Raw genomic sequence first — 22,124 nt, 5'->3', positions numbered from 1 at the left:
TATGCCCTTTTACTTCAATCTGATTACTTTTGCAACTTTATATTTGAGCTGTATGCATATATAAAGGTTTTAATGAAACTTGTAAATTCTTACCGTACTTGAGACCTCTAGCCATTTGTCAAATCTGTCTGAAATTGAGTCACTGGAGCCAGCAGCTAAAAAGGCAGACATGTGCAGAGTATGACTCCATAAATGACATTTGTCAGGAAATCCACCTGAGAATGGATTAACAGCAATGTCTGGCATGAGACCAAATGCCTCTTCTCTAGTGCTGTCTCTTTCTTCCTCCACTGGGATAAGCACACACCCTATAAAAGAAAATCTTTCTCCCTCTTCCATAAATCTGCATGTTCGACTGAGGCCACCTTTAGTGGAAGCTCCAAATCCTATGAGGTCCAAGTTTGAATCAGTGGGGTGCTTTTTAAGAACCACAGTCTTGTCCACATCTGTTTTCCTTGGGTTTAATGTCCACAGACATTATACAGAAGTAATGAGCATTGATAATACTGTTCTAGTATCACATTAAAGAAAATACCATTATAGGCTTCCTTTTAAAGTGGGCACTGTTCTAGTTCCATCATATGATAAACCACACTCATAAAAAAGTAATCAAAATTACTCCCATACTTTTTTTCTTACAGAAAACATAAAAAGTCACAGAATGGCTTTTTTTACACTTTTGCTGATGTTTGTGTGGCAAGCTAACAATGGGTGAACTCTTTAACCCAAATACTGAAAGCCTTTATGGGTCGCTCATGTTTAGAAGCTGACACTGATCCTCCTTCTAGGTTCTGCAGCAGGAGAGATCAGGAGGCACATGGTAGGCTGTCATGTGCTAAGAAAGCAAAGGAAGTGGCTGTTCTCATCCTTCCCAAGACAGCACAGCTGAGCCACTTTTCTTATTCTGTCTTCAGTGTGCAAAGAATGGAAATTCATTCATCTGAGAAGTAATCTGTTTCCCACCCTAGTTAGTCTTTAATTGGATGAGCTCCTTGATCCCTATACCTGAGTGCACACAGGAGGGGAGACCCAGAGGCCACAACAAAGGGTGTGGTGAGGTCCCAGGTAAGGCTGCAAAGACAATAGGCAATTACTGCACTGAACACCTGAGAGTAATATTTACATTTCTGTTCAAGTCACAAGTTTAACCAGTGCTGTTTTTCTTGTGCAGTATCATCTGCAGTTAATTACAGCATATGTAATTCCACCTCCTTCATCCTCAGTAGGAAGATATGGAAATCATAATCATAAAGGGGGCATGGAGTCAGGTCCCCATCACTGCCGGAGGGCCAGATGGACATGTGTTGTGAGACCCTTCAGTAAAGGGACATGACATTAAGGGTCTGGTCTGGAAAAACCTGCCAGGAAGAATGACTTTCTGCTACAAGCACAAAGGTGACCACCTGGAGGTTGTGAATGAATAGCCTGGTTTTTTTCCCTTTCAAAGAAAGAGGTGTAGTAATGATTGTCAGGACATGAGCTGACAAGCATCTGAAAACTCTCTGCATGCATTAAACAGGAGACAACACAACACTTTTACTGATGGTGTGGTGAGCAAAGTATCACTCCAGTCACTGAATTCTGACATTCCCCCTGTAAGGCACTGAAACTTGCTGGAGTGGCATACTCAGACAAAGTGACCTTTTTTATATATTATTTTTTACTGCCTACCTTGCACTTTGTTGACTTAGCTGGGCACCTGCTGTAAACTGCAAATATGTTCCTGTCATTCTGGCTGAAAACAAAAACATTGAAGAGTGTAGTTCTTTGGTGGGTTGGTGCTAACAAACAGCAAAAGTGCCTGTGCAAAATGCTGAGGTAAATCTTCCTGTCCTATAACCTTTCCCAGCTTTGACCGTGGGCTGTGAGTAATTTCCAGTCATTTATATGGGGCTACTGTTGTTTTTTCTTTTAAACACCAATTGTTCCCAAATACACAGAACAGATTTCTCCATTAGCTGATCTCTCAGCATTTTGCCCTGTGTGGTACCAAATTCACATTTCAAATTCTGGCTCTTAGAGTAGCCAGAGTGAATGTGTGTAGGCTCATTTATACTCTTGTGCCCCACTTTTTGTATCTGTGACATTCTCTAAAACCATTAACCATAATTTAAAAGTGTTGCCACAGTTTTATCAGTGCAATTGTACACTCTGTGTCAGCCTCTGCAGCTACAGCTGGTTGTCTTTACAGTAAGTTCTTTGTCTTTTTACCCCTAAGTAATGCAATGAAATAGCTTTCTTGTCTCTCAGTTAAATATTCATCTCCTCTGGTACACGTGTAAGTAAGGCTAAAATACATTTTGCTATTGCCTACATATTTTGGCAGAGGTAGAAGCCCCTGATACAACACAATTATATCTTTGGGTTTGGAGTAAAGTAAATTTTGGAGGAAAAATAATGATCTTTGTTCCTGAAACTGTCTTCCATCTTTCATTAAAGTAAGTGCTGGGAATATACTTAACCTGAAGAAAAAAAAACCCCTGCTTTAGTGGAATAATAGTAAGAAGTCCCTTGCTAACAGAGAGCACAATTCTCTGCTGCTAGTATTTTTTTTGTATTCAGAAACCAGAATTTGAGGCTGGCTTTGTATTTATAGGGGAGAAAGTCTGTACTTCTAACAGGTTCACCATACCATCGTATCACTGAGATGCTACAGTGCTCAGGAGATCTCAAAATTTCCACCACATCTGTCTTATAGAGCACATGTACAGTCAGCTTCAGGATTCAAGGGCCACAGAAAATCAGTTCAAGAAAATTTAAGAACTTATTAAGAAAGTATGAAGAATTAAACATATCTGAATTTCTCAAAGAAATGGAAAAATTAAATCCATTTTGTTAACATTCTTCAGAGGTTTTAAAAATGTGTAGCTTGTGGTTTTAAAAAAATAATCCCACTTTTCAGAACAAAAGCATTGGCATTTTGGATCTTGGGTGAAACCACACATGCAATTCACATGTCAGTTTAGGGAAAGCACCTCCATTGCAGAAAGCATCTCTTAGTAAACCATGTACTTTCTTAAAACCAGAAGATGCTCTTTATTGGACACTGTCCCAAATCAGATCCATGCTTCATAAATAGTGTTTTAATTTAGTATGGTTTAATTTCAAATTGGCTAAAGAAGTCTGACTTACTTTAATACTGATTATTATTCAAAATTCAACTCTGTATTGGGATTTATTCTTATCATCTTCAAAAACTGTCACATTCTTATTTGGATTCTACAAGGTGTTTTCTATGATTCCAGAAATCCCAGAAATGGATAAGAGCGCTGCTGTGTGACATACAGCAAAATCTCATAATAAAAGATTTGATTTCTGCCAATACCAGCTTCCATCCTATACAAAAAATACTATCTGGTTAGCCAAATTTTTGAGAAAATTTAATGAGTTCTTGCTCGTTGATTGCTTTTGCTCAGATCAGCAGCAAGTGAGACAACATGAAATTTTGACAGAAAGAGCTCAACTGGACTACGCCTAGAAATGGTCTCTCCAAAATTTACCAGCATTTGGGTCAGTATCACCTGTAGATGATTTTGTAGATAGCACTGCAACAGGGGTATCTGTCCAAAGAAGAAAATCACATAATTTCCCAAAGAAGCAAGAAGTTAAACAGATGAAAGAGTTCATTTTTAATTTCAGTGTAAGGTTATGCAATCCCATTAGTTTTCCTGCTACAATCTTGAGTTCATCAGTTGAAACAAACATGGATGAATAAGATTAACCACCTTTCTGACCCAGAAAGATGCTGCAGTTAGGGAAAAAGGCAAATGAGATCTCCTATATGTGTCAGGTGAAGAATTTCAGCTGGCACTAGGAAAGTATTTGTGCCCTTGAGCAAGGCACCAGCAAGACCTCATCTGAAATACAGCACACCCATAGTGGCCATCCATGTGCAAGATTGATGTGTTCTGGCTGGAACTGCTTCAGTAAATTGTAATGGGGGTAGTGGGAGAAAGAAAATCCTATCTCAAAGAAGATAAATTAAAATATTTTTTTGTCGTCCTATCCAGGCACAGCCTGAAAGGATATGTAAGGGCTATTTACTATAGAATAAATATCAGGAAGCAATAAGAACTATTTAAAGAAAGGACAGTATGAGGCCAAGGATAACTTTAGACTGCAAATAGGAAAAATTCAAACCATAAAACCAATGAGTTTCCGGAACAGCTTTTCATGGGAAATAAGATCAGAAAAAAAAAAAAGATAAATTTTAAGGTGTTGTTGTTCAGTTTATGCAAGTTTGGTAGAATTATCTATTCAGTTATCCAGTCCTAAATTCCTCTGTTCCTAAAATTTTAGACTTACTACAATAACAGCTTAATTACCCTTTAACCATTGAGATCCAGAGGTTGCATCCAACATCAGCTACATGTAAAATTCCTGGAAATGTCAACACTTTCTTATCATCTGTTTGTTGACTTCAAAGTGAAGCCTTTTTGTGTGTTACTATCCCAGGTTTGAAGCAACCTGGTTAATCCCAAAAATTAAGGTCAGAATCTAAATGAGGAATTAAAATTAATTGAGAAGAAAGACACTTAGTTTCAAAGCAAAATATAATTTTTTCACATTGAGAATCTGAGTTCCACATCAGAAATTATCCCTTTACAGGAAATGCACCAAAATGTGCTTTCCCTCTTTTAGTAGTACATAAGAATAAATTCTTCTGCATAGACACTGGTATGTCCTGAAGCCTGAGAACAACTGTAGCTGTATTTCTTTTTCTCTTTGTTCTCTCCATTTTCCTTTCCTTCCTTACCTTTCTTGGCACTCTTGGATGTGAGACATAAATATGCAATGTCTGCACAGACCCCGTGTGGGGTGGCAGCAGGATGGCAGAGGCAGGCTGCTGGGGACACTCACGGTCCTCTCCCCTTGCACCCTGGCTCTGTGAGAGCCAAGACAGCTCCAGGAGCTGCAGCTCCTCACCTCTTGCAGCTCTCATTTTATTATGCTGTATAATCCATCACTGGTCCCAAGAAATGCATGGCCAGCTGTCTGAATAACTTTTTTCACTTTGAAAGATATTTATGAGCCATTTTTAAAAAAACTTCTAAAATGCTCAATAGTCACAATGCTTTTTATTAATAATAATGTTTAATAATACAATTTTATAATTATATTATAATATAATTATAATTTTATTAATAATCTTTTTTTATTAATGCAGGAGTCAATTTCTGTACGTGTCTGCACATGTTTTAATTATCTCACAAACTAGAAAATCTTGGCCTAAAATTTAAATCCTAAACTTTTTGGTAGTGTGGAACCTCTGTTAGCAGGAAGACAATGTTTGCATCACACTGTCTTTACAGTAAATGTTCCAAAGGGAGGGCAGAGGACAGCCCAAGCGAGAACAATGCTAAAAGGCATTGAACAGGTTAAAAGGAAGAACAAAAATAGCACTGGGGAGTTTTTATTAAGTCCCTTCCAGTCTTCAGGAAAAGCCAGAGAAGCTGAAGGCTGAAGAAAGGTATCTGGCAGAAGGTCCAAAAAGCACTAATGATTGACTTCCATGTTCCCTGACAGGGGTCAAGCATGGACCACTCATCATCTCTTGATTCTGCACACTCAGACTTCATTAACTGGGGCAAATCACAGCCCTGCTCCATGTTTGGGGCTATCTGCCACTGCCAAGGTACAGTTTCTCCCTGGCACCATCCACAGAAGTGACACAACAGTCCTTTGGCCACCAAGACCATAGGTGAACACCTGGAGGCTCTTTTAGTCTCGAGAGTCTTTCTCAGAGATCCAGCCATAGGTGCCTGGTGAGCCAAACCCAAGTGAGGAGCTCAACCCCATCACAGCAGCCCAGTGGCTCCCTGGACACTGCTGACACCTCAGCTCTTTTGGATCTCCACCCCTGGGGCTCTGACACTCCTTACTGGAGTTGGCTGTGACCAGCCAGGAGACTTCAACATCACCAAGATCTAGCAGCTCTGCCTACATGCTATCGTACCACTCACTTGAAATTTCATTCCAGTGCCAATGCAATGCAGGGCACAATGAATGCCCTGTTTAAGAAGGGAAGACATCTTGAAGATATCCACACTACCACAGTGTGAAAAAGTGGCTCTAAACTGCACTGAGTCAGGGTCTGACTGTTCACAGGGACCTTCAAAACTGTGGGAAGATGTGAAATGAATGAGGCAAACTGGAGGACCCTAAGTATTTCAGGCCTTTCTTTTCTTTAAGAGTGTGGCTGACTGCTTGGCAGGTTTCACAGAGTTCTCACACAGCTATATTTAGGACTGGAGAGAAGCCAACTCTCCATTGTTCAAGTTCATATTTCATCTGACTTGATGGAAATTCACACTTTATGAACAAGGTTGTTCTATCAACTGAACCTTGTCATAGGACTTTGGCAAAAAAGTCCATAAAGCAAAGTAGAGTTTAGAAATGAGAAAGAACTTGCAACAAACAAATATTTTATTAAGCAGATTCAAGTTTCTTTTTTAGAGTCCTGTATTTGAAATTTTCTATTTTTATGGACAAATGGTGAATCTCGATTTGCTATGTATTCCTACTGCTGCTTCTCGCTGGGGAATACAGGACACAAGGGTGCTCATCAATAAAAAATAATGTCTAAAAATCAGAATAACTGTATTCAAGTTTTTTTAAGTCTCTGGAAAGGATCTGCAGGAACTGCTAACCTAGGGACTTTGTCACAAAGTTTGTGGTTCAGCTTTCAAGCACGCACATGGCTCTGAGCAATTTTGTTTGTTTCACATTGGTTTATGCAGCCCCTGAAACAGGGAAGGGGAGAGCATACAGGGGCCAGGAGAGCAAGGTGTATTTTATTCCAAGCAGGCACAATGATGACTCCTTGTACGCACAACTTCCTCCATGACCTGAACCACCAGCTCCAATCAAGCAGCAAGGAGGGAAGATGGGATTTCTCAGGCACTGTTCCCCCCTCCCAAGCATCTTAGCCAAAGGATCTAAGAAATGAGGCCCATGTGTAACATGAAACCCCAGAAATTTCTAATATTTGGATTTGGGTTCATTTCAAACAATTATTCTCATACTGGTGCACTAATTTATTATTGTTTTGCACATTTATTCCAAGCTGCATGAGGCCTTTTATAGAGGTATTGGATATGTTCTCCCAGGCCCCTATTAACACTAATGGGCATTATGCAGGTGCTTTAGCACTGCCTTCACCTTACAGGGTTTTTGTTACCTTAACTATTGGAAAGTGCATTGCTGTGTACACTGGGTGCCAATTGTGTTTGCAAGAGGTAGGAAATTACCAAGTACAGAATTAGCCCCCATCTGAGCTGCATGTATGAGTTATTTGCAAAATATTTGTTTAGTTGCCTTGGAAATAAATAGCTCAAACTTCAGAACGGATTTTTAAGAGAATTCGATAACATGCTCCTAGATATCTCCTGTGGAAGCCTAGTAAGACCCAAATGTTTTTCCCCTGATCCACTGTCTGATATGATTTGAAGTGAATGTGTTACGCTTCCCAGCACATCATATTGTGGAGAATATTTTTACTAAAGCTCATTAGATTTTTAAATATATTTTCTTGCTCTAATTTTCCAGTAGCAAGCTGAACTATGAGTCAGTCCAAATGAGATTTAAAATAGGTCTCAATTTTCTGTGCATGTAACTGCTCTTAATTGCACAGAACAAGTTTAGACTGGCTCTGTCCAATTAAGACAAAAGGAGGAAAGGATAATTAAAAATAAATCATAACAATCAAAAGTTGCATTTGCAATTTTGCTTTAGATGCTCCCTCCCTCCCACATTTTTGAAGTAATGCTTAAAAGAAATGGTACAATATCTTAAAGATGCATTGTCCTAGATCTGGCAAAGCAAATGTACCAATCTTTGTCAGGCTAAAGGTACCTATTTCCTTGCTCAGATCAAACTTAATTGTGTGTAGAATTTAAATAGTTCATAATTATAACTTTCTTCTCAATCTCTTTTTCTTATGACCTTGCATTTGCTTTTGTTATTTAAATATGTTTTACAGAGACTGTCCTCAGGAATAACTCAGAGATACCTGCTTGGTATTTTTAATTTTTTAATGCTGAGGGGAAGGAACGACGAAGGAGGAATTTCTGAAATCGTTACAGTTTGCTTTCAAAAGGTAATGTTTTGTATTATTATTTCTTCAGGAGAATTATTCCTGCGATCTCGCTTCTGTGATAAGAAGTATTTTTGAATAATATGTATTTATATGTGTGAACACTGTGTCCAAACCACTCAGAGAACAAATCAAAAGCTATTGACCAATGTGCAAGGTGCTGAGCTGATTTTAAAAGAGCAATTTACAATTCAGAACCATTCTGTCCAAGTGAGTTTTGTTGCAAAATATTCATCAGGTTGACGTACAACAGTACAGACTTAAGAATGAATTTTACAGAGGGAAACCACTTGTTCTTCATTATCAATGTATCATTGATATTGAGAGAGCTAGAATAAATCAGTTTGATTTCTTTCTGACTACAATATTTGGTATACTTGAAAGTCGTGAAGGCAGGTGGCATAAAATACGTGGACTTAAGAACTGTTCAATTTTGTTTGCCATGGGAAGGCTCCATCTTGCCTGAGAATAATCACCAGGAAATCACATATCTGTTTTAATTTCATTGGCTTTTCTTTCTGAAAGGAGAGAAAGACCTCATTCTGGAGCCAGTATCTAAAATAAGTGATAAAGTGATAATAACTGATAAATCAATAAATCACTGATGTTAGATAAATCCCACTTTTTAACTTCATAAAACAGAAAATGTTTCAAGTGTGATTTCTGCAACCAAACGCCAGGATGTCTGAAATGAGTCAATTTATCTTTTATGCTTCCTTCCAACTTCTGCTAAAACTTTGAAGGCAGGGAAGATCCATCAGAGAATGCAATCCTGATACTTAATCATATGTAGGCTAGAAAGGGATCTATAAGATCTCTATTTACAGCATTTGTTTTCTTATAACTGTCATTCTAGCTCCAAAAGTTTGCTGCTCATCTCAGTCCACTTCCTACGGCTGAGAAATGCATGAATATTTAATGCAATAAATATTTGGTAAGAAAACCAAAATTTGTTTTGAAGATTAATATTTGCAGTACAGAAGTAAGCATCTTGTATCAGTCCTGCAGAAAACCACAAAAAAGATGCTCTTACTTCATTGAGAAAGCACAACATACATGAGGTCTATATTTCTGTGGGATGTATTTTCTCCTGTTTTACTTATTGTTTTCCTTTCTTCTAGCTGTTCTCAGAGAAATGCACAGCTCTGTCTCTTTCCTGGGCAGCATTATTCAATGCTGAAGATAACAGCATCACCTCTGTGACAGTCCCAAGCTCTGTTGGCCCAAGCTTTCTCCTGAGCTCGGGTCTACCATGTGGTGGGGTGTTACACTATGATACCAGCTGAGCCATTGAGCCAGAATAAACAGAATGCATTTTAACATAAAGGGATATAGTACAAGAAATATATTCTCAAGTCTTGGAACTGTAACCATGTGTTACCATATTGTCTTCCTTCTGCTCCTTCTGTTTCTTATTTTCACACATTGCTCCATTCTTTTGCAAATCTTTCCTCACAGAATGTTAAGAAACTGAGATCTACCTTAACTAAAAGCTGTTCTGCTTTACATCATATTCATGTTGTTGGACTGGCTGTTACCTTTCATCTTTCACTTTTCTCATGGCTCTCGACATTTTAAATCTATCTCAGCTTAGTTTCATTTACTATGCCTTATACGTTCTTTTTGCCTGCTGTGACAGTTTCCTAATTATTTCTTTGTGCTTGACCATATATTCTGACAGACTGGCAGTGCAATTGATAGAGCTATCATATATCTCTGTGATTTTGAGACAGAAAAAAATCAGGCCAGATTCCATTTCCTTGCCAATATATTATTTCCTTGACTTTGTTTCTTACAGTGGTTTCCACACTTCATTTTAGACAGGTTCAGTGAGTGGCTCTCAAAGTATGGTCCACAAATAACTGTTTGACAGCAATGCCATGGTATGTGGTCAATGAGCCATGTTGCCTTTAACAGTGTTTTCACTTAATATTTTGATGATCTACATGCACAGAGGTACTTGAGAAATTCAGAGATGACCAGTCTGGAGCACGGAACTTTGCTGAACTGCCAGCTTAAGCAGTATAAGCCCATAATTTCCCATTGACTGATTTCAGCCTAGCATATTCTGCTGATGGAATATATGCTTATGAGGGTGGCATTTTAAAATCAGGACAGGGAACACCTCCTCTGCCACTACAAATCTGCACACTGGAAGTTCTTTTTGTATCTGGGAGATGTAAGGAGAGATTCCTGGTGGTGTGATCACATCAGCTCACTCAAAAGCAACTATATACCTGATACTTTGTGTTGAAGTCTGAGCCATGTTCCCAGAGAAACAAACATATTAAACAAATATACTCTTCTGTAAAATCCTACAATATTCAAAGAATTACCTTGTCTGCCCAAAGACATTATAGTTTCTTGGTTAAGGAGCTGTCACTGCTTCCCATCTCCTTTTCATATTTTGGGGCAACACAGTAAGAATGAAGCTCCAGGTGACAGGATGGGGGAGCTGCCACCTGGTTGTTCCCCAGTCATCCCCACAAGGACAGGAAGCTCCCCAGGCAGGGTCCTGCTGTGGGACAGAGTGCGGCCCCAGGCCAGAACAGACCATGGGGGTATCCTCACTGGCTCTGCAGCCTCCAAAGCAAGGAAAAAATACACAGTTCCATGGAACTGTGAAACAGAGATATGCCTTTGGTCAAGCTGTTTGGGACGAGAAGCAGCTTAAGAATAAGAGCCCAGAAACTGATATTTTTTTTTTCCTATTGGAAATCTCCCAAGAGCATCTTTGCTGGCTTAGTTTATCTAAGAGAAAACTAAAATGGCTTCTGCTTACCTTCTCCTCACCTCCCCTTTTCTCATAAAAGTCAAGACTGTTTATAAAAAGAAAAGGGGAAAAAAAAGAAATATCAGCACCAGGCAACTTGGAATATGATTTCATGTGGAAAAACTTATCAGTATCCCTAAAACTGTTGTAAAATGTCTGTGATTCTTCAGGAAGGGTATAGGGGGAGGCTACATTTAGTTTCAATGTAATTCGTACTTCAAAGAATAATTGTTCACTAAATGCTCTTTACAAAATCACTGTGAAATGGAAAAAAATGGAGACAAGGAAATTCTAAATATTTTTTCTTTCTCTTCATATCTATTGTTGATATTGATTTTTTTCTCATGGTCATAAATTATATGCTGTATTTTTAAACTGTTTCGTTCTTGCCCTGACTTATGTTAATCAATGTTTTTGTTACCACATATCTTGAATATTGCATTTCTCTGGTGGCTGGCTTATCATCGTCTATAATTATTCCAACTTCCAATTAGGTCTGAACTCTTCTGTAGCATTATTTACTTGCTTCTAGCAATGAGACAACATGCTATATTCCTTTTTTGTTTGGTTGGGCTTTTTTTATGGTTGGTGCTCAAAACAAATTTAATTTAAAATTCTCCTGTTGATAGTAGAGTCCTTGTCAGGTCATTGTACCTGAGGCTTCTTAATCTTTTGTTCTCCATTATATCTTTTATATCTATATCAATTATATAGTTACAACCAATTCAAAGTTATCTAATACTTGAAATACCCACAAACAATGTCATGTAACTGCATAGCCCATCAAATCATGGGTTTTGAAACCTTCCAGGAAATTTCTTTGTGAATGCTTTTTTTGAGTCACATTGCCTGAAATCCTGATTACACAGAAGTATAGTTGCACTTTCTATCATCCCAATACCAAATATGGAAGTTATGTAGAAAAATCTAACAGAATAGAAACTAGAGAGAGACACAAATGGTTGAAAATGATTAAACAAGCCCTGTTGGTGGCCTGCGGATGTTTATGATTAATGTAGATTTAATCATCAGCATGTAATAAAAATTCATCTCTTCTAATTGGCTTTTTTTATTGATGCTTCTGTTCCTGAGGAAAAAAAAACAAAAAAAAAAAAAAAAACAAAAAAAACGTATTTCTTTGTATTAAAGTTCAGAATTCTGCAAATATAGTACAACTAGGATCCATGCAAGGTAACACATGCAATCACTATCTATTTTAAAATGCTGCTCTGACAAAAACAGTCATCATTTTGTGGTCAAAAGATCTAAGGCAAGGAAAGAGACTGCAACACCTTTTTTGTCTCTCTAATTATTTTGTACTGCATTGATTTTAAATGAATCTGAATACAGGCTACAAATCCTGGCTTTGGGGACTGTTGAGGAAATGAAAGACTTCACTGATCTGAATGAGAACAAACGTGATAAAGGCATGAGGCAGGCTGATAAAAGACAACACTACTCAGAAAGAAGCAAGCCTTTTAAGAAATGTCAGGTGATTATTTATGATTTCAACTGCAGTATCCTAAACACTCCAGTCATGGTGCCATCTCACCAGGTATTGTAAAAGTAATTAAGAGAGCAGAAAACCCTTACCGAGAATTCAAAAATAACATAGTTTCTGAATGCTTTATTCCTGCTTTCTGGGTTTGAGCTCTTTTTGTTTTCTTGTCACAGAAAAGCTTCCAAGATTTGAAGTTTCAGACTTACTCTCTTCTGTATAAGCTTTGTGCTCTTTTCTCTGCATATGTCTGCGAGCTGCTTTTGTGACTCCATAACACATCACGTGTCTCCTTCTACTCTAAAAGATAATTTGCAATAATAAATATAATAATAAAAAGTAAGAAAGGGACAATAAATATATAACAATTCTAATGGGTGAACATTATATAATGTGCAGCAATCAGTGCAGTATATCATTGATGTACAAATCAATGTGTACATCTCCTTTCAATTACCAATTGATTCTGCGTGGCTTTCTCCTCTTACAGAGCTTATTTGTTAATAAAATGAAACATGAGCAAGTGTTTGAAAATCTCTCTGTGGGTAGTGCAAATTGAAAGACCTCAGGATGGTTAGAGACAATGATGCAGGCTCGTGGGCCTCTTTCTTCCTACTGCGTAAGCTTGTTCTTAAGGGTAGAAACAAGAGCAAATTGTTTCCAAGTAAAGACGTCTGCTAAAGGACAGGATTTGAAAGCAGGTATCCAGCATTACGAGGCTGATTTTTAGCAGGCGTCCGTTTTTATAAGCGTCATTGGCGTTTTATTTTCCTCCTCAACGCCCAGCATCAGCTGCCTGTGGGGGCCTGAGCTCTCCCAGCACTGCAGTGCAAGCAGCCCCTGGCTGGCTCCTTGTGCCCAGGATGCTCCAGAGCCCAGCCCAGGGCTGCCCAGCCCTGCCCCAGCTCTCGGAGGGATGCAGCCCCTGCAGAAGAAGCAGGAAGGATGGCTGGCGGTAATTGCTCTGACATAGACTGATTACTACAGTACCAGCAGCGCTCGGAGTTAAGGAGTAGCTTTGGCATATGGCATGCATTTGGGGAAGGGGGGGGTACGAGAGCTTTTTTAATTTTACAGATTGCTTTACGTTTCAAAATGCTGGCGTTTTCTTTTCCTTGGCTTTATTTAGAAAATATCAACAACAGGCATCTGAAGGGAAAAATTAACAAATATTGTTACAGCTAAATGAATTCAAAGCAACATATATCACAGCTGTTAGGATACGCCATACAATCACAAATTAGTCATCGTTGTTATTGCGGGAAATGCAACATTTCACCTCATAAACTTTCAGCTAAATTTTCCCCATTGCTAAAATACAACTGGAGCCAAATTTCCAAATGAACCTGAAACTACTTTTAAATACTAAGGTCTGTGAGTTTGTACAGACTAATTCAGGGGCTTTTTTTCCACTGAAATGGTACTTAGATTGTGTTTGTGTTTTTACATGCTTGGTCCTTACTCGCAGAAATCAGCTTCTGATCCAGGTGATGGTAGATGGGCACCTGTTGGTACAGGGAAACACAACCATCCAACAGCCTAAAGTATTTTTTTTAGGTCCTCCATGCCTAGATACACAGGATGACATTTCACCCAAATTAATCCTTCGAAAGAAAGAAAGAAAGAAAGAAAGAAAAAGAAAGAAAGAAAGAAAGAAAGAAAGAAAGAAAGAAAGAAAGAAAGAAAGAAAGAAAGAAAGAGAAAATGTTTGATTAATAACCATCATCTCCTTCAGAAACTATGTTGAAAATAGTGAGTTATCAGTCTAACTGCACTGCTGTACATTTTAGATCACTTTTGGTTGGCAAGAGGAACGCCAACAGGCCTCTTTCTTTCTCTTTTTTAATACCTAGAGATTAACTGTTCTGTGCTGAGTACAGATATGACCCTCCTCTGCCTCTATTCAGATCAAAATATGCATAGCCCTGAAACAGAAAGGTAAAGAGGCTTTTATTTTTGTGGTTTACATAGCACTGTATTAAATAATATATTTTAAAGCCTGTTTTTGTTCACCCCTTATCATGTAATAGTAAATGAATATTCTGGAGGTCCCTTTATTGAGGCTTGCTTTGAAATGTAATGTGAGATAACTCAGAAACACTTTCACCTTCCAATAAAAGGATATTTTCTAAGAAAAAAAATGCTAAAAAATCGAATTTCACCTAAGACAAGATGAAATATAAAGGGATAAAAATAGAGTAATAGTGTCCCAATCTGGGAGGAGGGAAATAAAATGCAGTAAATGTATAACTGAAGGACATGGGATTTTTTTGTTTTCTTTTTGTTCTTCATGCGGCTGTTTTACTCTTTTCAGCCTCTTTGGATAAAGTTTTAAACCATCATTTTTCAAGCACTATGAAATTTATTATTTGAGAAAGGTAGCATGTTAAAAAATTCATATGGGGTTGTATGTTTTTGAGTCCATTTCCAGCCTCCTCTTCTTCATTCTCAGACTGTGTGATGAAACAGTTAAAAGTAGAATTAAAGCAATTTCTATTGTAGATCATTAACTTTTATTGAATTAGACTTGAATTATTTATGATCTGAACTGTTTGATCTATACTATATCTGTCACGGATGAAAAAATCTGGATGGCTGAAATGTTACCACTGTTAAAAAAAAAAAAAATCAGAACTCTCTCCAAAACATAACAAGCCCTCATGCTGTTTGAGTGTTAAGACTTCTGTGCTAAATACCGAGACGAGTCTGTGTTGTTTCTCAGATCTGGGTTCTGTGTTTGGATTGCCGAATTAGGTGCAAAATAATTGGCATGAAATAAAATGGAGTGTACATCTGAAGAGCCTCCTGCTCATATTTTGTAAGATTAGCTACTATATCTGAAAAAAACATGAAATTAGGGGGTTTTTCCATGTCTGGTAAACACTGTTTCTTGGGAAAAAACACAACCCTTCTTGTGATTCATAAAATCAGCTATGTAATTGTACACCTGTGATAGGTCAAGTGCGGGCCAGAATATGCACTTAATAAAATTCAAATATCATTGCATCAAAGTTAATTATATAAATTAGAAATTAGTCTAATTTTACTATGTAATTTCAAGATATGGTGAAAGAAAAGAATATAGTCAAAATCACGTATACAATGCTGTAAAAGCTTGAGTAAGTCTGTGTATCATTAAATACAATATGAAATAAATATGATTACCCATGAGATAGGCTCTGTACATTTCATTAGTTTGAGATTTAAAAAAAATAATAATAATACATGGCAGGACAAACTAAAGTGCTTAAATTTCTTGTTTTCATGCTATAATGGCAGATTTCTTTCCCACCATCCTGGGCAGATTTCATATTCACCTCCAATTTTCTTTCCCACCATTCTGGGCAGATTTCATATTCACCCCCAGCTTTCTTTCCCAGCATCCTGGGCAGATTTCTCATTCACCCCCAATTTTCTTTCCCAGCATCCTGGGCAGATTTCTCATTCACCCCCAAGCTGATGTTCAGGGTGAATTCCTGTTCTCAGGGAATCTCTGTCTCCTCTGGGAGTTCATCACCCCTGACCTGAGTCCAGCCCCCAAGGCGCGGCTTTTTCCTCTGGAGCCCCTTGGGAGCACCATGCGCTGCCGAGCGCTGCAGCCCGTACCCATCCATGGCACATCCCTACAAATGCCCAGCCTTTGGCTGAAAGGACACAGCTGGAAACTCAGTGCCACCCTGAACACGCAGAGGAACTTTGAAAGCCTCATCTAAGCGATAGGAAAATAACTGCAGTTGGCAGAGGAGCGGGGTGCGCAGCCCAAAATCTCCTTCTTGCGGCAGTCGCGCCCCGACACCGCCGCTCTCGGCTCTGCCCGGATCTCAGGGACTGTGGCATGTGGCTTTGTGACATGGCAATGCTTAGACGCTGAAAGGGATCCGTGGGAGGCTAACTCCTGTAAAGCCGCAAATCTTTTCCTGTGGAAAAGCCTTTTCTTGCGGGAAACTGGCTCTCCCACAGATTATCCCATACTTGAAAGAAACGAATATTAAAGTGTATTAATTGCAAAAGACTCTTTTGGGGGTGGGATGAAGTGTGCTCTAATTTACCAAAGGTTCAAGTTAAAAGTCACATTAGATTGTTGAAAGTTACTCCCCTTTAGCTGGCTCGCTGGATGATTTTTTTTGTTCCAGTTACCTATTTAATAAAGAATGTGTGCATATCTCACCTCTATTATTAATAGTGAATGTGCATTTCAACATGTCAAGTTTTTCTAGCCCCACTTTTGCAAAATTTTTTTTCCAATATAAAAAAGCAAAGGCATTTCCTAGGGCACATGCTGCCAGACACCCAGCATTTATCTTATCTTAGTTGATGACTTTCCTTTTATCCTGAAATGATTTGACAATGACTCTATGATTTCCTGTACAAATTACCCTTTGAAAGTGGCAGTGGCGCTTGGCAGCGATCTTCACTTAATTACTGAGTGGATTATTAGCATACGGCTTTTTTTCACCCCTTCATTTCTTTATATCTTCTAGATTGCGCTGACAGTTCCCTTTCATTGCGTGCTTTAACTCACTGAATACTAAACATTATGCAGATTGCAGCTGAGAAGTACCCTGTCTACTCCAGCCCTCTTCCCCCACTGTCTGTGCTCCACATCAACCCTCCTTGAAGGAGAGTAATTTCTAGGTCAGAAATCAATAGTGTGTCTGGGAAGCGCATTTGTGGGTTCTCTGCTTCAAACTGAACAGAAATTAATGCTTTAAATAAGTGCTCATCCTATAAGGGAGCAAGCTGCATTCCTTCTTTTTGCTTAATGTCTCTCGAAATTGTCTTCCTTAGGTGCTTTTTAAAATTTATTTCTTATTGAATTCATCATGCTAACTGTCCATCAGGTAGCAGTTGTTCTATAGCTAAAATAGCAGTAATTTCTCCTCCCAACCAACAAGTCCGCAGAAGGTTGCTGTTAAGATGAACTCCTCTGTCAGACATACACTGTTATTTATTATTTGTCAGTACAAGATAAACGTGAATGATAAATCACAAAGATTTCCTCCTCACTTTCTCCCTGCAAGGAGGAAGAAGCATGCGTGTGCCTAGGTGTGCAGACATGTCAGGATTTCTCCATCCACCTCTGCTTTGTGCTGTTCATCTGCTGGCTGTAGGGTAGTCCACCCCATCCTCCTTTGCTGGAAAAGATCCAGGATGCCTTCCTTGGTCTTAGTTATGTACCAGTGAAGATGAATCCCTTTTTCTGGTTCTTCTGTTACCTGTGAATGCTGAAGCCACGCAGGTCAGCATTCAGGTGATCTATTAAGACAAAAGTGGCTTTATTTCTCTTTTCTTGAAAGTTTTTTGATTTGGAAAAATTGGTTGTCCTGAAACGAGATGAAAAGCTAGTTTCCTCTCAAATAGAAATTCAGTCTATTTAACATTTTAAATTCAATATAATAGAATACTGATTTATCTGAAAGCTATGAGATTTACAACTCTGTGCTCTCTAGGAGCCTCAACAGATTGAGCCAGCAAAACCCCAGGGAAATAATTTAAGTAAGTAGCCAATAAAACCCCCAAATTAAGAAATCACATAGGATGTTTTATTTATAATTTTTCTTCACTCATGGAAAGTTTTTGTGGAAACAGGAATATACCTATCAACTATTTCCATTTCAGTAAATCTATATTTTCAAAGTCAAAGACTGCTACTGAAAATGCTCTTTTAAGTCAGATCTTCACACTCTCTTTAAAGCCAAATACAGTCAGTAGGTCAGACTCTGCAGCTAGCCAAGGTGCCTGGCCTGTCTCTGCTTGTTGCCACTACACAGCTCACATGTGTCCCTTGTCCTGTCCTTGATCTCTGCACCACTGTCTGTGTTGGCTTACTGCAGCAGTCTGGCGTGGATATAACACCCTCCAAATGAGGTTGTACCCACCAGACTTGGAAATATAGACGTGGTGGCTGCTCACATGCTGGCCCATGTATTTGGGTTTGCCCTCCCCTGGACCAGAGCTTCTGGGGCTTCCCATGTCCTTCGTAGCTCTTTACTCTACCCAGGGACTGGAAAGCAAAAATACAAATATGGTAGGCAGAACCTTTTCATGAGTATCCTTCTAATGCTACGGGTGCCCTGAGCAGCAGAAATAACTGAGCTAATTGGTCCAGTAATAGGTATGGCTACATTTTGGTAGCTTAGAACATTTTCTTGCTTCAGAAGATACCTCCATGCATCTGCAGAACAGGACTGACGTCAGCCACGTGTAAGCACTAACCCAAGCCTTGCTTCGAGTCCTCCCTTCTTGGAGACCCCTGAGCCCGAGTGTGGTGGCGCTTTACCTTGTGCTGACACAGCATCGCTGCTCGGTGCGGGACCCACCAGGGCTCCAGCTCTTCCCATCTGCCTTCAAACCCACAGTGAAGAGCTCTTCAGCCGTGAACAAAGGAATCCACCCTCTGAAAGGGGGGTGCAAGGCAGGTGCTACAGCAGCAGCACCCCGACCCCTGGGTGGTCAGACCCGCATCGCTCTCTCCTGCCGTGCCCCAGCCGGGCTGCTCAGCTTAGGGGGGCTCAGCTGGGTTCTCAGGGCACGGCAGGGCAGCGGGCACGGGAATGGCTTTGCCCTCTCTGTCCCGGGAGAAAGGTGCGAGCACAGCGGGTCCTGGATGCTCAGCACAGGCACCGCTCACCTGCTTGGGAGTCCAAGGGGGGAGCTTGAGAACACAACTGCGGATAACTGCAGCAAAATTACACCTTTGCGACAGCGACTGGCAAAACTCTTGGACCTTCAGAGCTTCCCAAGCGCCCGGCACATTTTCACGCAACCTTTGGCGAGTTTGTCTTCCACCTTTTAGTTGAATGTGCTGTGAAAGGTGCAAGGTGAAAAGTACAGTGTAAAGCCGTGCAGCACTTCACCATTATCCGATGGATCATCACCATTTTGGGAGCCACTGCCCTAGCGCCTATTTCACAATGATTTCAAATTCCATTTAAAGAGTAAGCCGGACCCTGGAGGTCTCTTAGCTCAGTTCCCATTTTAAATTAACAGAGTTGCCAACACACTGTGCAAAAATCAAAAGGTGAAATCACAAGATACTAGAAAGCAGTACATGTATGATTCTCTTTTAATTCTGTTTTTGTGGGTCTTCTGCAAATGTTTTTCAAGCTAACTTTTTTGTTAGTTTTTTTTTATGTGTGTGTTTTGGGGTTTGGTTTTGTTTTGTTTTGCTTTGTTTGGTAAGTATGAAGACTAGTTTTTTTTTAATGAACGGTGATATTTTAGTGTATTGAACTGAGCACTTTAGGAAAAGCAAGAAATTTCTTGAAATTTACACTATAATTATGACACTTGGCAGGACAGGGTGCTAGTGGAGTGTATTCTGCCAAAAGGCTGGAACCAGTGAGATCGTGTAAAAGGTTATGAGCCTTCTGTATTCCTGCCAAAGGTTATCTTTCTTTGCTCACACCTGATTGCTATATCCAGAGGCTCTTTTTTATTTTTTCCTACAGACTACCATATATTGGTGTAAACAAAGCAGTGTCTCAGGCAAAGGTTTTCATTTCCAGCATTTGCTGACACAGTAATACCTTCAAAACACCATGCAATTTCAGCACTGAAGTAGTCATCAAGGGATGCTGTAATTAAAGATACACCCTTGCTCTTTAAACCAAAGATACAAAGAGTTTGCTCTAAGAAGCATGAACTAATCTTTTGAGAACATGCTAGAATAAACTGGCTCCCAAATTACCCTTTACCTCTCTGGTAGAGGTTCTTTTCTCTCACAAGGCAAACCCATTTCAGTCTTTCCCATCTTAAAACAAAACCAAACCGACACACCCATCCCTACCCCTATATGCTTCTTCAGCTGCACATCCAGACTCTTCTGTTCAGCATCTGAGCTTGCTGTGCACCTGATACAGGACCTCTGGTGGCGCCTCCCACCACCTTCACCCAGTTCCTCCATGCCCCAGTTCCTCCTGTTCCCCTGAAAGTATGAGGTAATGTCATCCCTCAAAGTCCACTCTTCTCAGTTGTCCTCACATGCAGTCAGCGGAGGCTCTATGTCAGTGGAGGTGTTTTTTTTCTGAAAGTAGTGGAGATTTCTCTCTGGATGTCCATGAAGATGTCACCAAGTTCCAGACTCGGTTCTGTCTTCTTTTCTTCTTTGCTCCACAGGGCTTCAGTAATTTCATTGACAAACTCACACAGAACCCTTGCTTTAAGGAGTTAAATCTTCCACACCAGACCCTGACACCTTTGTGGATGGTGACACCTTTCTACCTTAGCCCTATCTCAAATAAAATCCTTGGCCATTTTCTTAGAAACATTTTCATAAATCTCTGGCTGTCACTTCCAGCTCAGGCTGGCTAAACCAGACATTTCCATACTTTTACCAAGCCCACCTTCTACATGTTTTTTTCCATTGCCTTGGACACTTTCCACTTGCCTGTAACTCACGTGTCCAGTTCATCTTGGATTATTTTCTGGTCCCTACTGCTTGGGCTAGGCATGTATTTCACTCACATCTGAAGGATATTCTGCAAACCACAGCTTCTCTAATCTCTCTGTGAGAGAAAAATCCTTTAGGTGTCTCATAATTTTGCATCTCCTTTCTTTTGATAATTATTTTTTCCCCCCGGTAAATGAGACATAGTCCCAATGGTAGTCAGTTGCTCAGAAAATTTTCACAGTTCATGTTTTGGATTTCATCATCTCTCCTAGAAATCTCTCCAATGTCATCTTACTTTTGCCACAAAATTCCCACAGCTCATCTCCGCCTATAATTTCTCAGAGTGTGATTGTGGTGATGCCAGCTTCCACCCACATTCAGCTCAATTTTATTTCTGTCACCTCTCCAATATGTAAAAAAACATTGTCATCCATTTTCCCATATTGTCCCTCACATCCAAAAGAGGGTCACTGTGGAAGTCTGCTCAGCATCTTCCTTCAGATCCTTGCCCTGTAACAGTCTCTTGTCATATTCACAACACCCAATAATGGTCAAATACTGCTGTGCCACTCATGTTGCCATTATTGTCTCATTTTCTTCTCAAGCAAGACTATAAACAGCCATCCTTCCACTCCAGTTCTCAATTTCCTTCTCAGTCCACTCACCCTATTTTCTGGAACTCTAATACTTAAAGACTGAGGGTTTGGACTGCCCTTACATGCGGGGTTTTCCTCTAAGGAATTCTGGTGAGGCAGCCTCGTGGCTCTCTGTTCCCATTCATGTGCCTCTCATGATCTGTGTGTGTGCCTCCCCACACTACAAGTGCACTACAATGAGCTACTACACGGGCAAGCCAATTCAGAAGCAGCAAAAAGTGCCAAGTCTGGCTGGTTTCCCCTGCTGGGTGTCACCCAGAGTTAGAGCTAGGATCTCTGGACAACTCTGGTCTCTGCAGAGCAAGCATGTCTTTAAACATCACATTCCTATAGGTTTCTTCCTAGGCTTAAGTATTGAAGAATCTCATTCATTGTCTTTGTGGAAGAGGAACTCTTGTTTTGATGAATTTGAAAAATAGTATCTTCTGGTGGCTGGCACACATCTGTCAGTTCCCTGATACCTGATTGCTGCTTATTTTCTGAGTAGAAGTCAAATTGCTGGAATATCTATTAAAATGACCTAATAAAAGACAACTGCAATTATCCTTATTTCTTTAGCAGACATAAATTAGGAATACTTTCAGCGTCACATCCTATTGTGTAAATTAACAAGTGAGCTTGGATTTCACCATTCTCCATTAAAATCTCACTGTGGTTCATAATGTGGTGAAGCACTCCTTCCCCCAGCTCATTCTGTGGGCTAATCAGAG

The sequence above is a fragment of the Cinclus cinclus genome, chromosome 1 (assembly GCF_963662255.1).
Source record: "Cinclus cinclus chromosome 1, bCinCin1.1, whole genome shotgun sequence".
Lineage (NCBI taxonomy): Eukaryota > Metazoa > Chordata > Aves > Passeriformes > Cinclidae > Cinclus > Cinclus cinclus.
This window is presented reverse-complemented; position numbering follows the sequence as displayed.